General features: G+C 37.0%; 1 protein-coding gene across 1 annotated transcript in view; it reads left to right on the top strand.

Annotated features, from left to right (window-relative positions):
- kcna4 (potassium voltage-gated channel, shaker-related subfamily, member 4) overlaps positions 1 to 15089 on the top strand; it is a 65967-nt gene extending 50878 nt beyond the window's left edge. The window contains exon 2 of the mRNA XM_042490545.1: positions 13620 to 15089. The gene's annotated coding sequence lies outside the window, so the exon portion shown is untranslated. The remainder of the gene's footprint in view (positions 1 to 13619) is intronic.
- Positions 15090 to 16425: the final 1336 nt, after the last annotated feature.

Below are 16425 nucleotides of genomic sequence, written 5' to 3'. Positions count from 1 at the left end.
GTCTTTTAAAACGAATTTATAACTTTATTGTCAGAGTGTAAGCTGCCATTTTTGATGCCTATGATGCGCTGGTGTCTCTGTTATAACTGTTATGGTTATATATTGTCTGACAGCACAAACTGCCACCATATTGCCACGGGAACCATGTGCCAAACACTGTTATACAAGATCCAAAACTTTTCAGCTTCACGTGTCTCTAGAGGCTCCAAACACCCCATTATATACAAGAACAACAATTATCATAGTGAATTATATATAATTTCTTCTTTTGAAAAATAAAGTTTTTTACTCGAAAACGACACATTAAAGTGAAACTTGTGGATTTTTGAAGTGGGGCTGTATGAGATACTTATGTACAGTCAGTGTATTACAGTAGCTGGTGGGTGGTGCGCTCCCGGTTTGCAGAAACAGACGGGACACGCACCCCACAGGGGTTGATATCAAAATGTATTTTAGCCACTTTAAAAAAGCTCTACCTACAAAACATCAAAGTCATTCTAAGTGGACACTGTATTTAGGGTATTTTCACTGCTTTACCTCACCTTTGGCACTACATTTCTGCCACCGGTCAGCTGTTTGGGCAGCTGTTACGCGATCAAACTGAAACGAAACTTCACGTTGAAAACACTCTCACTACAGCATCCACTCAGATGGATACTATGTGTTTTAGGTAGACCTTTTTTTAACCCTTAGGACTCGCTTTAATATTACAAACACTTGTACCCACTACTATAGCACGATCTCTGTGTAAAAAGGGCTAGAGCTCACCTTTTTTTTCTGATCCAGACGTTCAGTAGGGTTTCCTGAGAATTATCCCCCAAATTATCCGCTGAGGTCTCTTCCTCTACAAAACAAACAGATGAGGTGATTAAATCTGGTAAAAACACTGAATAAAGCACTTTCACATTGACATATCTGTTATTTTCCAACACCTTTTGTCACGGAGGGGCTGCTAACTACAGTGGATGACACAAAAATGCAAAAAACTTGAATGTCCCTTTCTAGAGCCAGTGTTTGGTTCGTTTATTCTGAGCTATTGTAGAAACATGACCAGGCAACATGGCAGTCTCTATGAATAAGCACCTGCCCCCTATGTAGATATAAACAGCTCATTCTATGGTATTTAAAACACAGTGATTCTCATTATGACTCACATATACACTAAAGAAAACATACTGCACACTGGACCTTTAAACATGACACACACAGCTTGGAGATGCTTAAACTGGCCAATGAGACCTGTGATGCATAAAAACAGATTTGTCCTTTAACAGCCCTGTAGCAGAGATTTACCACCTCAGAGGTTGCATAAGGCTGCAGGGCCGATGTGCAGGCAACGGTAACGAGTAATGAGAAGCTGTTATGTCTCATTTCCCCGCTTGATTCAGCTGTAATGGTATTTACAGCCTATGTCCTCACCTATTTGCCCTCCTGAGGAGGTTGTTCCAGTCTGAGGTACAGACATTACTGCTCTGTCCGTGTGGAAAACTTTTCAGCTTCACGTGTCTCTAGAGGCTCCAGAAAGATAAAAACCCTCTGCAGGCTCACCACTGAAAGTGAAGCTGTGGTTTTGTTGAATGAATCTGAATCATTGTGAGACGAGGCACAGATGCAGGAGCCTGATTTCCACTCACATTCAGTCACAAATACAGTATGTAGACACACTCTGCCTGCAGTCTTTAGGCTTGGCAGTGGGATGGCAAAAAAGTAGCACAATTCCATCCATTGTCTGCAACACAGAGGTCCTCCAAGAGCAGACGTCCTTATTCACTGACATTATGCTCAGCTGGGGCTATTTATAGCAGCTATACTGCCATTGATTTATCACACATGTACCATTGTCGGCAGGGATATCTTAATCGTCACCATCTGATGTCAGAAAGGTGATGAAATTCAGTTCACAGACACTGAGTTTGTTCTCACAGAGACTGTAATGTGTCTATTCCTTCTCAGTGTGGTGCATCTCTGTAGTCACACTTCTGCTCTTACTTTTAACTGTTGGATGTTCATTGTAAAGACATAATAAAGAATCTAGTGATCTTGAATGAACTATTATTGACGGATGGAAAATTGCAACAATGCTGTCAGTTATCAGTGGAGTCTGCACCCCTCAGGAAAGGGATAGTTTGTAGTTTAAGAGCATAATGTCACACAACAATGGTGAATCCCTCAAAAGTGTGTTTACCATCACTGCCTAACTCAGACTATCTACTTGTTTCACTCCATTCATTCAGTCTGACATTGTTCATATAGTACTGGCCAATTTCTTGTTAAATGTATATTACCGTAAAACTTCAAATAAAAGCCTAGTCCAAATTAGACGCCCAGTCCCTTTCCCTTGCCCGATGTGGCGACTCATTACGGCAAATAAAGGCCTGTCTCAATAAGAAGCCTGTCTGGTTGCCAGGCAGTTTATTTTTATAGAAGTTCTTTGGATGTATAAAACCAGGTTGTTGGCTTCCCGCTGGAGTTAACGTTAGTTAGCTGCTTAGATCACACATACATATGTTTAAACGTTCATCAATATGGACATGCTACACACATCATCACAGGAAAGTGACTTTTTTTAGACTTCTACAGACTACTTTGTGTTAGTCTCAGGTTTAATCAGACTTTGGATGAATTATTTACAAACACCAGGGCGCATCACTGGCACTGAACTCTCGTTATTATTACCAGGGGCAGATGTAATGTTTTAGGGGCCTGGGGCCACAAGCCTATGGCCTCATTTTCACCCTTTCTGTAAGTGGGAATGTTGTCAGGCTGTTGGCAGCTATAGGAGAAGTGGGCCTACTCAAAAGTTTTTAATTCCTGAGTAAAATGATTAATAGCACAGAAGATTCACAGAAGTTGAAGCCAGAGTCCTGCAGTCAGGAGAGGTTGGCCTTAAAATGGGCTTAAATTTACCTTAAGTTTGTTTAAGGTTTGTTTAATTTTTGTATAATGCTGGAAAGTTTAATAAATAATTATAAATCCATGTTTATTACACTCCAACACACCATGGTCAAATGAAACTGTGTCAGTGAACTATGAGGGCAAAAAAACAAACTACATTTAGTAGAATAGGTCCTGTAGTTGGTGATGCCTGTTCTACAGTATATTTGTCATGATCAATGTCTGAAAATAAATATTTAAACCAAAATTAACCTTATAATATCTTCATATCTCACTTAGGAGTAAAAGGGAACCTTTAAGCTTGACAGAAATAGTGATTTGATGTATAGAGTGATATACATCGATATCGACTGATAAGAAAAGAAATGATCGTGATAACACTTTTTTCCATATTGCCAAGATCCAGCCCAGACTATTAATTGAAGTTTTATGGTATGCACGCATCATTCAGACTTGGCCTCTCATCCCTCCATGACTCTTACAAACACTGCAAGCTACTATTGTGGGGTTGTTACATTTGTTGTAAAAATGAACTTTTTGGGCTTGATGCACCACTGAACAACTTTGATAGGAATGAACGGGGCCCCATCTCTGATGCTGTATCCAGTTCTCTTTACACGTCAATGGTTTTGCCTCACTGTATTTTTTCTTTTTTTTTTTTATTGTGCTACGTCTGCAATTATTGTAGTTACCCCTTAGATGCTTCGGGTCTGGCACCTGGTCACTATGTTTAGATAAAATAGGGGTTGACCAGTATTGGTTTTCCAGGCCCAAAACCGATACCAATTATAAGCAGTTAATGAGACCAATATTTGGAACCGATATGCATTTACAATAAAATCTTTCTGTCAATATTTAGAATTCAGACTATAACAAAATCTAACGCAAAATTTTATTTAAATGCCTTTGGCAAAAGTTTACTCACAACTGAGACTTTCAACATCATGTACAGCACGCTCCCAGCAACTTTTTAAAAAAAAGTTCAGTGAAAAATGAAAAAAATTACAAATGAATAACTAAAAACAGCTCCCTGGAGTTCCTCCTATGGTGACACTTTCTTTTGACTTTTTAATTGATTTATTTTATCTGTGATCATTAAAATAAATGCTGATACAGATAATCGGCAAAATATGGGCCCCAATAATTGGCAAGGCCTATAATTTGTTTACCCCCAATATTAAGTCCACACACCATCTGTTTGCTGTTTTTGGCTGGAGGCCACACCTCTAGAAACCTCCTTAACATGGCAAAACAAGAAAACAGCACGCTCCCAGCAACTTTTTAAAAAAAAGTTCAGTGAAAAATGAAAAAAATTACAAATGAATAACTAAAAACAGCTCCCTGGAGTTCCTCCTATGGTGACACTTTCTTTTGACTTTTTAATTGATTTATTTTATCTGTGATCATTAAAATAAATGCTGATACAGATAATCGGCAAAATATGGGCCCCAATAATTGGCAAGGCCTATAATTTGTTTACCCCCAATATTAAGTCCACACACCATCTGTTTGCTGTTTTTGGCTGGAGGCCACACCTCTAGAAACCTCCTTAACATGGCAAAATAAGAAAATACAGGCACAGGTTGGAGTTTCTGCAGTTAAATACACAGCCAAACACTTGGAGTTGGTCATAAGTAATGTTTGAGAGGGATTACTTCTGTATGAGTCTATACATTTTTTAAAAGAAAATCGTGCACAGCATATATATATATATATATATATATATATAATATATATAATATATATATATAAGGGGGTGCTACTTTGTTTTTATTTTGTCTTGACCAAACAGTCTCACCATTATAGTATAATTTGAACACAGAAGCTGCGGTAGCTGTTGCTAGGAGTGCATACCTTGTAGGAAACATGTCAATTATAGACTTATTTCTGTAAATGGATCCACAACTTGAACAGCTGCAACGATCTCTTTCAAGCTTGTTTCAGTTTTTCTGCTGCTTTTTTGCTTTTGTTTGTTTTAAGGTGCACATTAAAACAGACCTATATGAATCACTGAACAAAAATTAAAATGTGATTCAGAAGTCTGGACAAGGCTAAACTCAGACTGCATGGATGAGACAATATGAGGTGGCCAGTTAGTTTGTTAGTTAGAAGCTGTCTTAATTGAAATTTCAAGAAGCAATGTGTTTTTTTTTCCGGTGACAATAAAGGGAAATCAGGTGAAATAACTGTTGAGTCATTGGGATTTATTAACTCTATCAACCCCCTGCAGTTATCAATTCCAGATCTGAGGCTGTTAAAATCTTCTCCCACATAATATCACATGTACCTGCAGGCTCTGTCTCTTCCGGTCTCAACTGGACGCTTTTTGCAAACACCATAATGATTTTATAATGATTCTAAATCCAATCAGACGCAAAAAAATAACAGCTCCAGGCTTTTAAATGGTGAACAGTGATGGTGGCAGATGGTTTTGTAGATATGAACAGGTTCAACCTGGGGCTCTTGGCTTTGCCTTGAGGAGGCGTCGCCCCAAAGTGACGGGGTGTGAGATTAATGGAGTTCTGCATCTGAAAACAGTTCTGCCTCCTGCTGGGCCACGGAGGTGAAAGCATTGAGCTGTGAAGGCAGCTGGAGGGCCAGGTACATGATTTACACATACACAGTATTAGCACGAGCGATAATTCCATGGATCGTCCTATTTCAGTTTTAAGAGCCGAATAAATTAAGTGCTTTTTCTCTGCATTGTCTGAATTTCAAGCCTCACTTGCGTTCTCCAAAAGTTCCTAATGTTTTTCATGACTGAGTTATTTAGAGGGAGTATAAGGTTTGGGATGTCCAACACTGACTTTGAGAAAAACTCAGAGGAGACCTGAGATATTTCTCTGTTATCAATGAATGAATGTTTGTAAAGAAAAAAAATGTTTAGAGTGCAGTGGTGGACAAAGTATTTAGATCTTTTACTTGAGTAAAAGTACTCATACCTGTACAACATGCAAAAGTCCATGAAAATGTACTTAAATTATTAAATGCAAAAGTATTCAATTCAAAAAATTACATAAAAATAATTTATATTTATTTTTTTATAATAATAATAATGTTGTTATTATTATAATAATTATTATAAAAAAAAGAGTTAACAAAAATACAAAAATAATTAGAAAATGACTTAAATGTTTATCAAAAATAGTTATAGTTAAAAGCTAATTAATTTTCTGTCAATTGCTAATTTATTAATGGACTAATTTTTTCAGCTGTACTGACTGTTAGTTTAATTAACAAATCATCACATTTTATTAAATTTTCTAATGCTCTATTTAATGAGAAAATCTTAATTTGTAAAGAAACTCCGCTCTAAAGAAATGTAGTAAAGTAAAAAGTAAAATATTTTCCTTTGGCATGTTTTCGAGAGAAAGTTTAACGTGGCATGAAAAGAGAATACTCAAGTAAAGTACAAATACCTAAGATTTGTACAGTACACAGTACTTGAATGAATGTACTTAGTGACATTCCACCACTGTAAGTTAGTGTGGCTATAAACAGTCAAATGAGAGCCTGAAAAATATCGAACAACTGAGTATTAGACTGAGTACCAGTAGACAGTGTGGCACAGAGACGCTCCTGTGGCTGTTGTATGAATTTTGGGAAAAATGTTGAGGTGTGTTTTCAATCAGGCTCCCGACAGGAAACTGGATCAACCCTTCAGCTTGTTTGATGAGCTGAGCTGCACAAGATTTGTGAGATGTGTTGGCTCCACTACGAGCTTCTGTGACCCACAGCTACCCATAACATTTATGTGCATCTTTGCAGAAATAAATTTCCTGCTGTAGATGTCTATGTTAGTCAAACTGCCATCATTCCAGGCTGCTTCTTTCTGTGTTTACTCTCGGGGTCAGATTTAGACACAAGTGTTTGAAGTGATGCATGTAAAAAGCATGTTTATTTAGAAAGCTGTAGGAGGCTCCTGCAGCTTGCCCCTATATACATTGTTTTGCAAGAGAAGCCAGTGCAAAGTCAGCGCAAAACCACAGAACCAAATACACACCATGTGAAAGTGAACTGTAATTATCCTTTAAAGGTCCCACATAGTGCTATTTTCAGGTTAATACTTGTATTTGGAAAACATGTTTATGTGCTTTAATGTTCAAAAAAATGAGACATAAGCTGATTCGCTAAACTATCATTTGCTGACACTCTGCTGCTAGCTGGCTTGCACAAAGACTTATGCTGGTTATGAAATATTAACATGAAGGTCTTCAAGTTTGAACCAAAACTCTTTTTTTTTTGCCCCTCACATTGTCAATAGGAGCGCATTTGCTCTGATTCCTCTGTTGTTACCTTTTACAACAAAAGCCCCAGACATAGACAGTAGAGGTTGACAAATTATCAGCCTGGTTGATTATCGGACCGATATTTGGCATTTTGCCGATTATTTGTATAAGCATTTTATTTTAATGATCTCCCATGATATTAATTAATTAAAAAGTGCAAAGAAAGTGTTTGTATGGGAGGAACTTTTACTCTGTGAACCTCAGGGAGCTATTTTTATTTATTTATTTTCAATCTCCTTACTTTATAAAAACAAAAGTTGCTGGGAACTTGCTGTATATGATATTGAAAGTCTCAGTTTTGATTACACATTTGCAAAAGGTATTTAGACAGCTGAAGTTTGCTTTATTCCAAATTCTAAATATTGACAGAAAGAGACTTTTTATTGTAAATGCATATCTGTTCCAAATATTGGTTATCAATCTCATTATCTACTTATGATCTGTATCGGCCCTGAAGAACAAATATCGGTCGACCCCTAATAAACAGCGACCAGAGGGAACTTATTCATATGCTGAGGCTGTAGTGATGAGCAGCTCAATGAACATTTAAAAAATTTGGTTCAGATTTTGCTCCTCTTTACATTTTCTTTAGGTTTGTATTCATCATTCATTTATTATTATCTCAATGAAATGTACTGAAACAAATGTATATGTAAAACAAAAAAGGCAATTTATAATTTTGGTCTGTGCAAAAATTTGCCAGCCGGTGGATTTTTTCATCAGCCAGCCACCTTGGCTGGTGAGTTAAAAAGATAATTTGATTAAGACCTTTATTTACTTTCCTCATTTCAGTTTCTTGTCCCGCGCACTGAGCTGAACTGACAATCAGAGTGATTTCATTTTCAGCCGCTCTGACGGCTCCAATGTCAATTCAACATGCTGAATCTGCCCAAAAACAGCGAACAAGGGTCAAGTAGCATCAATACTGCAGAACACAACACAATAACTAGGAAGACAGACACTCACGGACGACCCAACATTTACTGATGGCTGAACATCGGCTTGGTGAATCATGGCCTTCAGAGTGACCCCTAACCCCTACTTGCATTATCACTTGCTTGATCATTTCCCACCCTATTCTCACGTTAGATTTAGCCTTTTTGCAACTCCTCGAGTACTCAATAACTTAAAATGTCCATCCCTAATTATCACACAGGAATACTAATTTTGTAGTTATAACCCTTAAAAATTGGTTTGCAATTCTGCCAACTATTTCTAAAACTCATGCGGCTGTCAGGCCTCGCTGTTTTTCTATTATTCATCCTCAGTAAACTCATTGCCACAAAGTTCCTTACACAACAAATGACTCACTCTGATATTACAGCCTCTCATTAGAAAGAAATAAAGCTTCATCTGTTGCTGTGATGACTGCTCGTAAAAAAAAAAAATCACATGAAGGTGTGTTTTTATGTCTTCACAGTTTACTGCACAGTGATGTTGACTTCAGCAGAGATCACAGTTTGGGTCACCTGTTCTCTGTTTTCATTTTGTAGTATGTGGCTACGGTATGGCCCTGTTTCCCTGCAGCTGTAGGTTGCCCACTTTTAAGAGTGCACACACAGGAGCTGCTCTTATGTCAACACTTGAGAGAAAGGACTTCAGCGCAGAACAGTGCGCTCTGCTGTAAACAGCTTTTTTTTATTTTATCGGAGTGACTTTCAAGCCTCAGAATTACCTAAGTGTGGGGTCACATATTGAATACTATTAAAGAAGCATTTCACTGCTGGAAAGACAGCCTTTTTAATAAAACTAGGATGTCTATGCAGTGGAAAGGCACAAATACTTTCAACATTGGTGCTAGATGACCAGAAAAACAGAAAAAGGACGCTTTTGCTCATGAGTGAGAAAACCTACAACTACCAGAATGCACTGCTCTGCACCAGACCAATACACTGTTGGGTGACATAATGCAAATTTGTATGTGTGAAGCAGTGGCTGTTAGTGGGTCACAAATGATCTTGTATTACAGTTAAACAGTAAGATAAGAGAGTTGAAAAATGAAGTAAAGAGTAGGCAAGTTTCATGGTTTGAACTCTTTTTTTCAGCCTCCGTTTTCACAGTGAAGGACTTTTACAGCTAAAACAGCAGTAAATAGGATTCTGAAAACATTTCTGGAGAGAAATAGGCAGTGCAGTTATGTAATCTTGATTCATATTTAATCAGCACTGCCTAATCCAATTTCAGTCGCACTAACATGTTCACATGTATTTTAAAAGTCCAGATTTAGTCGGGCTGACACAATTCAACATTTCCTAACATTATGTAAACGTTCTGATTGAGAATAACATCACTTTCAAGTGAGTCCTGGCCTAGACAGCAGCATGAGGAATTTCACATTAAAAAAAAACAATCAGACTAAAAATAATGACAGCAAAAGCATTAAAAACGAACAAAACACTTAAAACAATAAGCCAATTTCCAACCAACAACTAAAAATCACAGCGATCAGGAGCCACGTAAGTGCATTCAGTGATCAAGAAGTCCCTAATCCTGTTTTTAGAATCTCCCAGGTTTATAATAGATATAATAGAGTCTAGTTTAAGGTTCACTGTGACAAATTTTCCTATAAAAACACAGCCAGCTACTGGCAGCTGTAGTTGCCAGCATCCTGCACTTATTTTACAGTTTTAATACCATAAATTACTTCAACAGTATATTACTGTTAAATTTCTTACGGTACTCTACAGTAGAATTTGAAGCAGACAATATAATATTGTCTCTAGTGTTTTACTGTAATTTGCCATATTTATTCACTGCAGTAATATTGACTTGAAAAAGCATTAAGATTTGTAGTGTTTAAATGTAATTTGAAAGAGAAAAAAGTACATTACTGTTAGAATTTGGCCATATTTTCACAGCAGTAATATTGGCTCGAAAAAGCATTTAGATTTATAGTGTTTTAATGTCATTTTGTGGGAAAAAAGTCAGTTTCTGTTAGAATTTGGCCATATTTTCACAGCAGTAATATTGGCTTGAAGCATCAAGATTTACGAATTTGGCCATATTTTTACAGCAATTTGTGACAGTGTTGTCCACGTGACCAAAGGCTACAACTACACTGAGTTTTAGGAGTCAGTAGAGAACCTAAATAAAGCGACAGTTTTGATACAAAGCTGATGAAAATCGGCGAAGTACCCCTTTAAGGTTGGCCTCTGATCTCACATGAATTCCCCTCCTGGCTGCACCACACTGTACACACTGTATATTCATTGTTAATACTGACTTGACTATTGGTTTCTATATTTGTCCGCTTATCATTTCAGGTGTTCTTCGGGGTATTACAATGTAAACAACCACAGGTTTAGCTCTAAAGTCTTAATAAGGGAATTAGATAAAAACACTCAGTATGTTTGTTGTAATTGCCCTGTGCCTGCTGCAGCTATGATTGCATACAGAATGTCTCCAACTCCTGGGAGACTTTGTGGAAATCCTCAAATTATTGAGGTGGAGAATTATACAACAGCTGCTCCGTTAAAAGAGGACGCTTGTCTCTAATAGTCTGCATCTTAATAAGCACAAATAGCGATGACACAGAACAGTTATTCTGTGACGTGTTTGGCCCTACAGGGGGTAGACAGAATAACATAAACAGAAGGAAGGAATTTTAATTTGGGCAGAATCGGAATTACAAACAGCTACAGAGGAGGGTAATATTGGGCTGAATGCCACTTAGCAGCAGTTTGTGTTGTTGGTTTGTTTCAAACCTGACCAGTTTCACTTTGTCACTGCTGTCTTTTTTCTCGTTTTAGACCAGTACACCTGCCTGTGTTTGGCTTAGACTGCCATGATTCCCCTGGCTTTACCTATTGACAAATTAAATCATTCTTTTCACTTTTTGGGCACAGATGGTTTGGCCTGCATGCTTGGAGCTCTGCTTTTACAGCCAACATATGCTGCTAATTTGTACTTACCCGAATTAAACTCACCTTTGTAGCAGTTATTGCAACAGTCATTAAATTTAAAATCTGAAGTAAGTTTTATGGTCTAAATCTTGTACATTTTATGCAAATCTTTGTTGTAGATTTGCCCCATAAACATAAACACTCAGCATATTGAATCCTGAGTGACCACATTTTATAATTGAATTCTTATTGCTGCCTCCAGGAGATTGTAACAAGTCCTCTGAATTAAACTACAAAATACATGGTTTGTGACTGCCCTCTAGACAGAGAAAAGGTCATTTTCAATGATTTTATATGGTTTAATTTCCTTGTATATATTTTTAAATAATTTAGATATTTTTATTTTTTTTAAGGGAATTTTCCAATTCTACATATAATTTTTTAAGCTTAGGATTTTATGGTTTTAATGTTGTGATATTAGAGGGGTATTTTTGTTCTTCTCCTATGTTTTATGTGTGTATTTGTGTTTATTATGAAGACGCATACAATTGCCCTTGCGAAGATAAATTAGTCCGGTTTCCGTCCCAGATGCTTGGGCAAAGTTTGCAGTATCATGTAATGATGTTGAAGCAACCATTTGTGTCTGTATGAGACACATTGGGCTTTTAACCAACTCAAAGTAAATCCATTATCAGACGATTAGAGTGACAAAGTCCACTCAGGATGGGTATGAGGGGAGGTGGAGGGATCCAACAAACACAAGACTGTGACCCAAGTGATCAGAGTTCACGTGAAACTGAAAGTCAAGTTGAGTTATTTTGTAACAACAGTTAGTAATATGTGTTGTTAGTAATGTCAGTCGAATCACATAACTGAGGAGTTGGCTGTTGGATTTAGGAAACAAAACGACTTAGTTAGGGTTAGAAAAAAGCAGCCACGGGCATCATTATAGTATTTTCCAAGCATCAAAATTTAACAAATAGCGATGAGATTATATTGGATAGTTTGGCGTTAATTGATGCTGCCTGCCAGCAGATCGTCCATTACAAACTATACAGCCACTCTTTTCAGACCAACTGAGCCTGATTTAAATTCTAGTGGAAATCCCACACGCTTTCAGAGACACCAAAGATGTGTATGAAATGATGCACAAGACATTACTTTACATTCATTACACAGTCACTTTGTCCAATCTGACTTACAATAAGTGCTTTCAGCTTCCAAAGGAACAAGAGATAGAAGTCATCAAAACTTGTAAGTGCCCAAACAAACAATAAAGACTGTGTTCGGTGGTATAATTCAAGTACTTCCACACCTGGAATATTTACATCTGCTGGATCTGTGCAGCCATAAAAAACATGGGGCCTTTTGTTTTAATATTTCACTCAGTGTAAACAACATATATCACCAATAAAGAACTTGAACAAGCTGTTAAATTAATATGGTGATTTTGACGACCTTGGAAGTTATTAAGAAGTAAAAAAGAAGGGAAAACTGTATGTTAAGGGGTAAATATTGATAAATGATTTATTTACATAGCGTAACCTGCAAGTAAGCAGGATTCTACTCTAAATAACAAACCTCAGATTTCAAACCAATCAACAGAATAAACAATGGCATTGTATGTTTCTGCAAACTAAGGAAACACTATACTTTTACATTATCATTGTATTCATAAATTATACTTTTACATAATTATGGTGACGGTTCGGAAAAGATTGCCTTTTGGTGGCACAATCCCAGCTGTAATAGCGGAAACCACTGCTTTTCATGGCACTATCCCCAGTGGAAACAAAGCAAAACATTTGGCTAAAAAATAAACAAAACTAAAAAACTAACAGCACTTTCCATGGCAGTATTTCCAATAGAAACACAACTTGTCTCAGTGAGACAAAAAAAAAAAAAAAGTGGCAGTATCCCCAGTTCGAAATGCAGTGATGTGTTGGTTAAAAAAATACATTAAAAAAAAAACAACGATGTTGTCTCTGGTGGAAACACAGTGATGTCTCTTTTCGAGGCACGGTCCAGAGTGAAAAAACTCTGATTTTGTGGCACTATCCCCAGTAGAAAGTGACCGGGGACTAAAAAACATTTTTGGTGGCTTAAAGGCAGCTAGAAAAACAAAAATGATTTAACGTAAAAAAACAAAACAAAAAAAAAACAGTTTTGCTGTTGGTTGGTCCCGAGCAGTCTTCTGCAGGTTGGCAGGCATCTGGCCTTTATGACCCGTCATCCACCATCCCCCCCACCTCCAAATGACAAAATCCACCAACATACTATTAAACTTTAACAAAACTTTATATGATTTGTATGAAATGTATAAATGTAACGTATCCATGGTTTGAAGAAGCATACAATGCCAACTTTTTCTCCTGGCGACTGGGCTGCTCTGTGAGAGCTTTAGAGGGAGTTTCTGTTTAATGACCCTGATGATTATCTTAAGTATGATACATCTTGCCCAACCTGGGTGGGAAAGGAAAATATGAGCAGGATCAGTGACGCGTTTGAGGCAAATCGCTCCTTCTTCAGGGTGCCATTTTCTCAGGAATGATGACAGATTTACATCCACTTCCTGTTTCTGTCTTTGTTGCAGTGCTGCCAGTTACAGGGAGAGGGAGTATCCCCCTACATCTCTGGAAATTGCAGAGAACAAGCAAAACATTGTGACTGGTCATCCTGAGCACGAGCGGAGACCGAAAAAGCAACAAACAACTGGACGGGACTCGGCACTTGAACAAGCCGGGGATGAGAGCTGCTGCGTGACATCAGTAAACAAACCCCCGAGGGTTGAGACTGGAGTTGGCGAATGAGTAAGTCGTGGCCCAAAATGATTGCCTTAATTACTACACATATACAGATGTATGAAGTAATGAAACTAAGAGACTTATAGTTCAGAGTTTAAAGATGTTTTCTTTACATGTGAAAAAAAGTGTCTTGTAAGGAACAGATGTGAATATTTTATTATGATAGAGATAATGTTTGGTTGTAATGTCGACATAATGTTTTAGTTGGGTCGGCTTCGTAGGTGTCATTGGTTACTAAATGGTGAGTTTGCTCTCTGCTTCTGCGCAGTCAGCACTACGACTTAATCTATTTTTATCTTGTTTCATATTGTCAACCAAACAAGGCTGGCCTGAGTTGCTCACTCAAACGCTGGCGACAAAACTCTTAATTCACATTGTGTCATAACACATGAAAATCCTCATTCAGAGCGTGTAAAGAGGGTCGAGAGAGAAGACAAATATTGACTGGCTCAATGCGACACTGAAATACATCAAAAGAACATCCTCGTACATTAAGATCCACTTACACTAAAGTAAAGATGTCAGGCACATAAACACCACCATAAATATCCGCCGCACTCACTTTCTATCACAGAAAAACAGCGGGTGAAACTCGCAGGGCTTTCACCGTCAAGACGAGATACCTTAGGATTTTTTTCTCAGATGCAAATTTAGAGCTGACCAGCTGCTTTGTTGATATGTTTTCACTTTAACTGTATGCAAAAGTAACATGGACGTGTGTTATATATTTTTTTAAACCTAGCCTTGATAATTACATAACCAAAGGTGAAACCCTGAATTTATTGTATGTTGTGGACTTCTGGAAAATGTCGTGATATAGATGCACACTGAATAGGAAAAAAAATGTAAATAGCAGACATTTATACTTGTGTGTCCTAAGATGTGTTGCAGATAGAGTAATTTGAGACTTTTTACTTTACTTTGACTGTTATGACCATCGACCATAATCATCTGTGTTTGGTTTGTCCCTCGCTGATACAATCATGTTCCTCATATTGTTGCAAATGCTGCTCCAACATATTTTCTTCTTCTTTATTTTATTTTAGTTTTTAAATACTGCACATTAAAAACGCACCTACTCATTCATTTGGCATACAAAAACATGAGGTTGCTGATGTTGTTTGTCAGAGAAGCGTTTGAATATGGTTACCTCTCTTAGACCTACAAAGTTACCCGTGAATGAAATGATTAGTAGTTTTATTTTTGGAAGTAGTAGTGAGTTTTATTACATATCTTAATAAAGACGGTGTTTTATTTTCCTATATTTATTTCCCTTCAAAAAGCATCCTTTTACATACTGTGTTAACTATAATGGCACTGTAATTCAGATTTTGATCCCAGAGTCTTTTTCCTCTCCTCCTAAAGAAAATCCAAAGTTCACGTTCTTGCTCTTTTCTCGAAATTTTGTATCTGTAATTACCTCAATAATAGTATCCTTCAGAAAAGCTGTTTAACTGAATGTTCCAGATGTTTCCTTAGTGTCAGAAATAAACGTGTAACCACAAAATAGCCACAATAGTTAAAAGTAGATGTCAATATTTTATTTAGGGATTCTTATAGGGAGAATGTTTTTTTTTTTTATTTGTTAAGTTTTTTTTTTTACATACCAACAGTTTCACCGAGGACACAAGAATACTCTTGCAAAGTTAAGGGACTGTCTGATCTGCAAATTTGTTGCTTCTTTAAAAGGTTAAATAATGAAAGTCGGAAAGAAAGGGGGAAAAAATTAAAGCAAAGTGAACTTAAGTGAATTACGATGTTAGGTTGTTGTTCACACGTGGGCACACACTCACAGTCAGACAGAGAGTAGAGCGAGAGGAGAAATCCCACGTGTTAACGTTGAGTTCACTGCAAAGCACAGCAGCTTTTTGCGAATGATACATCACTTGACACCGACCAATAGTCTAAAAGCCAACGAGTAAATCATTAACCCTTAAAAAACCTGGATCATCACCCCTTTTCTTGTGCTGCATTCAGACACCTTTTACAAGAACTTAATTTTGGACTTTGGACCTCAAGCAAATTGGTTGATTACTTCACTTTTTATTATTATTATCAATTGATTTTTTATTTATTTTTAATGGGGAAAATAATCAACCTGACATGAAATGTCCCGCAAAAAAAAAAAAAAAAAAAAAGTTATTAAAAATGATCAGATAAATATTTTTAAAATTATCATTGTTATATATTTAAAAATATTATACAGATTTATTATAATTTTTAAGCAGGTTTTTTAAAACAAAGCTTCAAACAAAATTTCCTTGTTTGTTTGTTTGTTTTATTTGTTTCATTACTTTCCCTTCTTTTGTTGCCAATTACCAGGTAAATTTCCTGTTATTTTTTGGGTCACATCTTAGGTTGCTCATTGCCTTCTGCCAAAGTTTTGAAAAAAATCAAGCCAATTTTGCAATGGTTTCAAAGGGTTAATGGGAGTCTGAAAAACAGGTGAAAATATCTGCATTTTGTTTAGATGCAAACAACGTGAAACTAGCATCAGTGGCAAAGATGCAAGCGTGGCTGTTCAAGTCCCGAACAAGAAAAAAACAGCTCTCCTGTTAAAACCACATCCCTTGACGAGCAGCACGGGACTCACCA

Source organism: Plectropomus leopardus, chromosome 1 (assembly GCF_008729295.1).
Source record: "Plectropomus leopardus isolate mb chromosome 1, YSFRI_Pleo_2.0, whole genome shotgun sequence".
Taxonomy (NCBI): Eukaryota; Metazoa; Chordata; class Actinopteri; order Perciformes; family Serranidae; genus Plectropomus; species Plectropomus leopardus.
The sequence above is the reverse complement of the archived record's forward strand: the minus strand, read 5'-3'. Positions and strand labels throughout refer to the sequence as shown.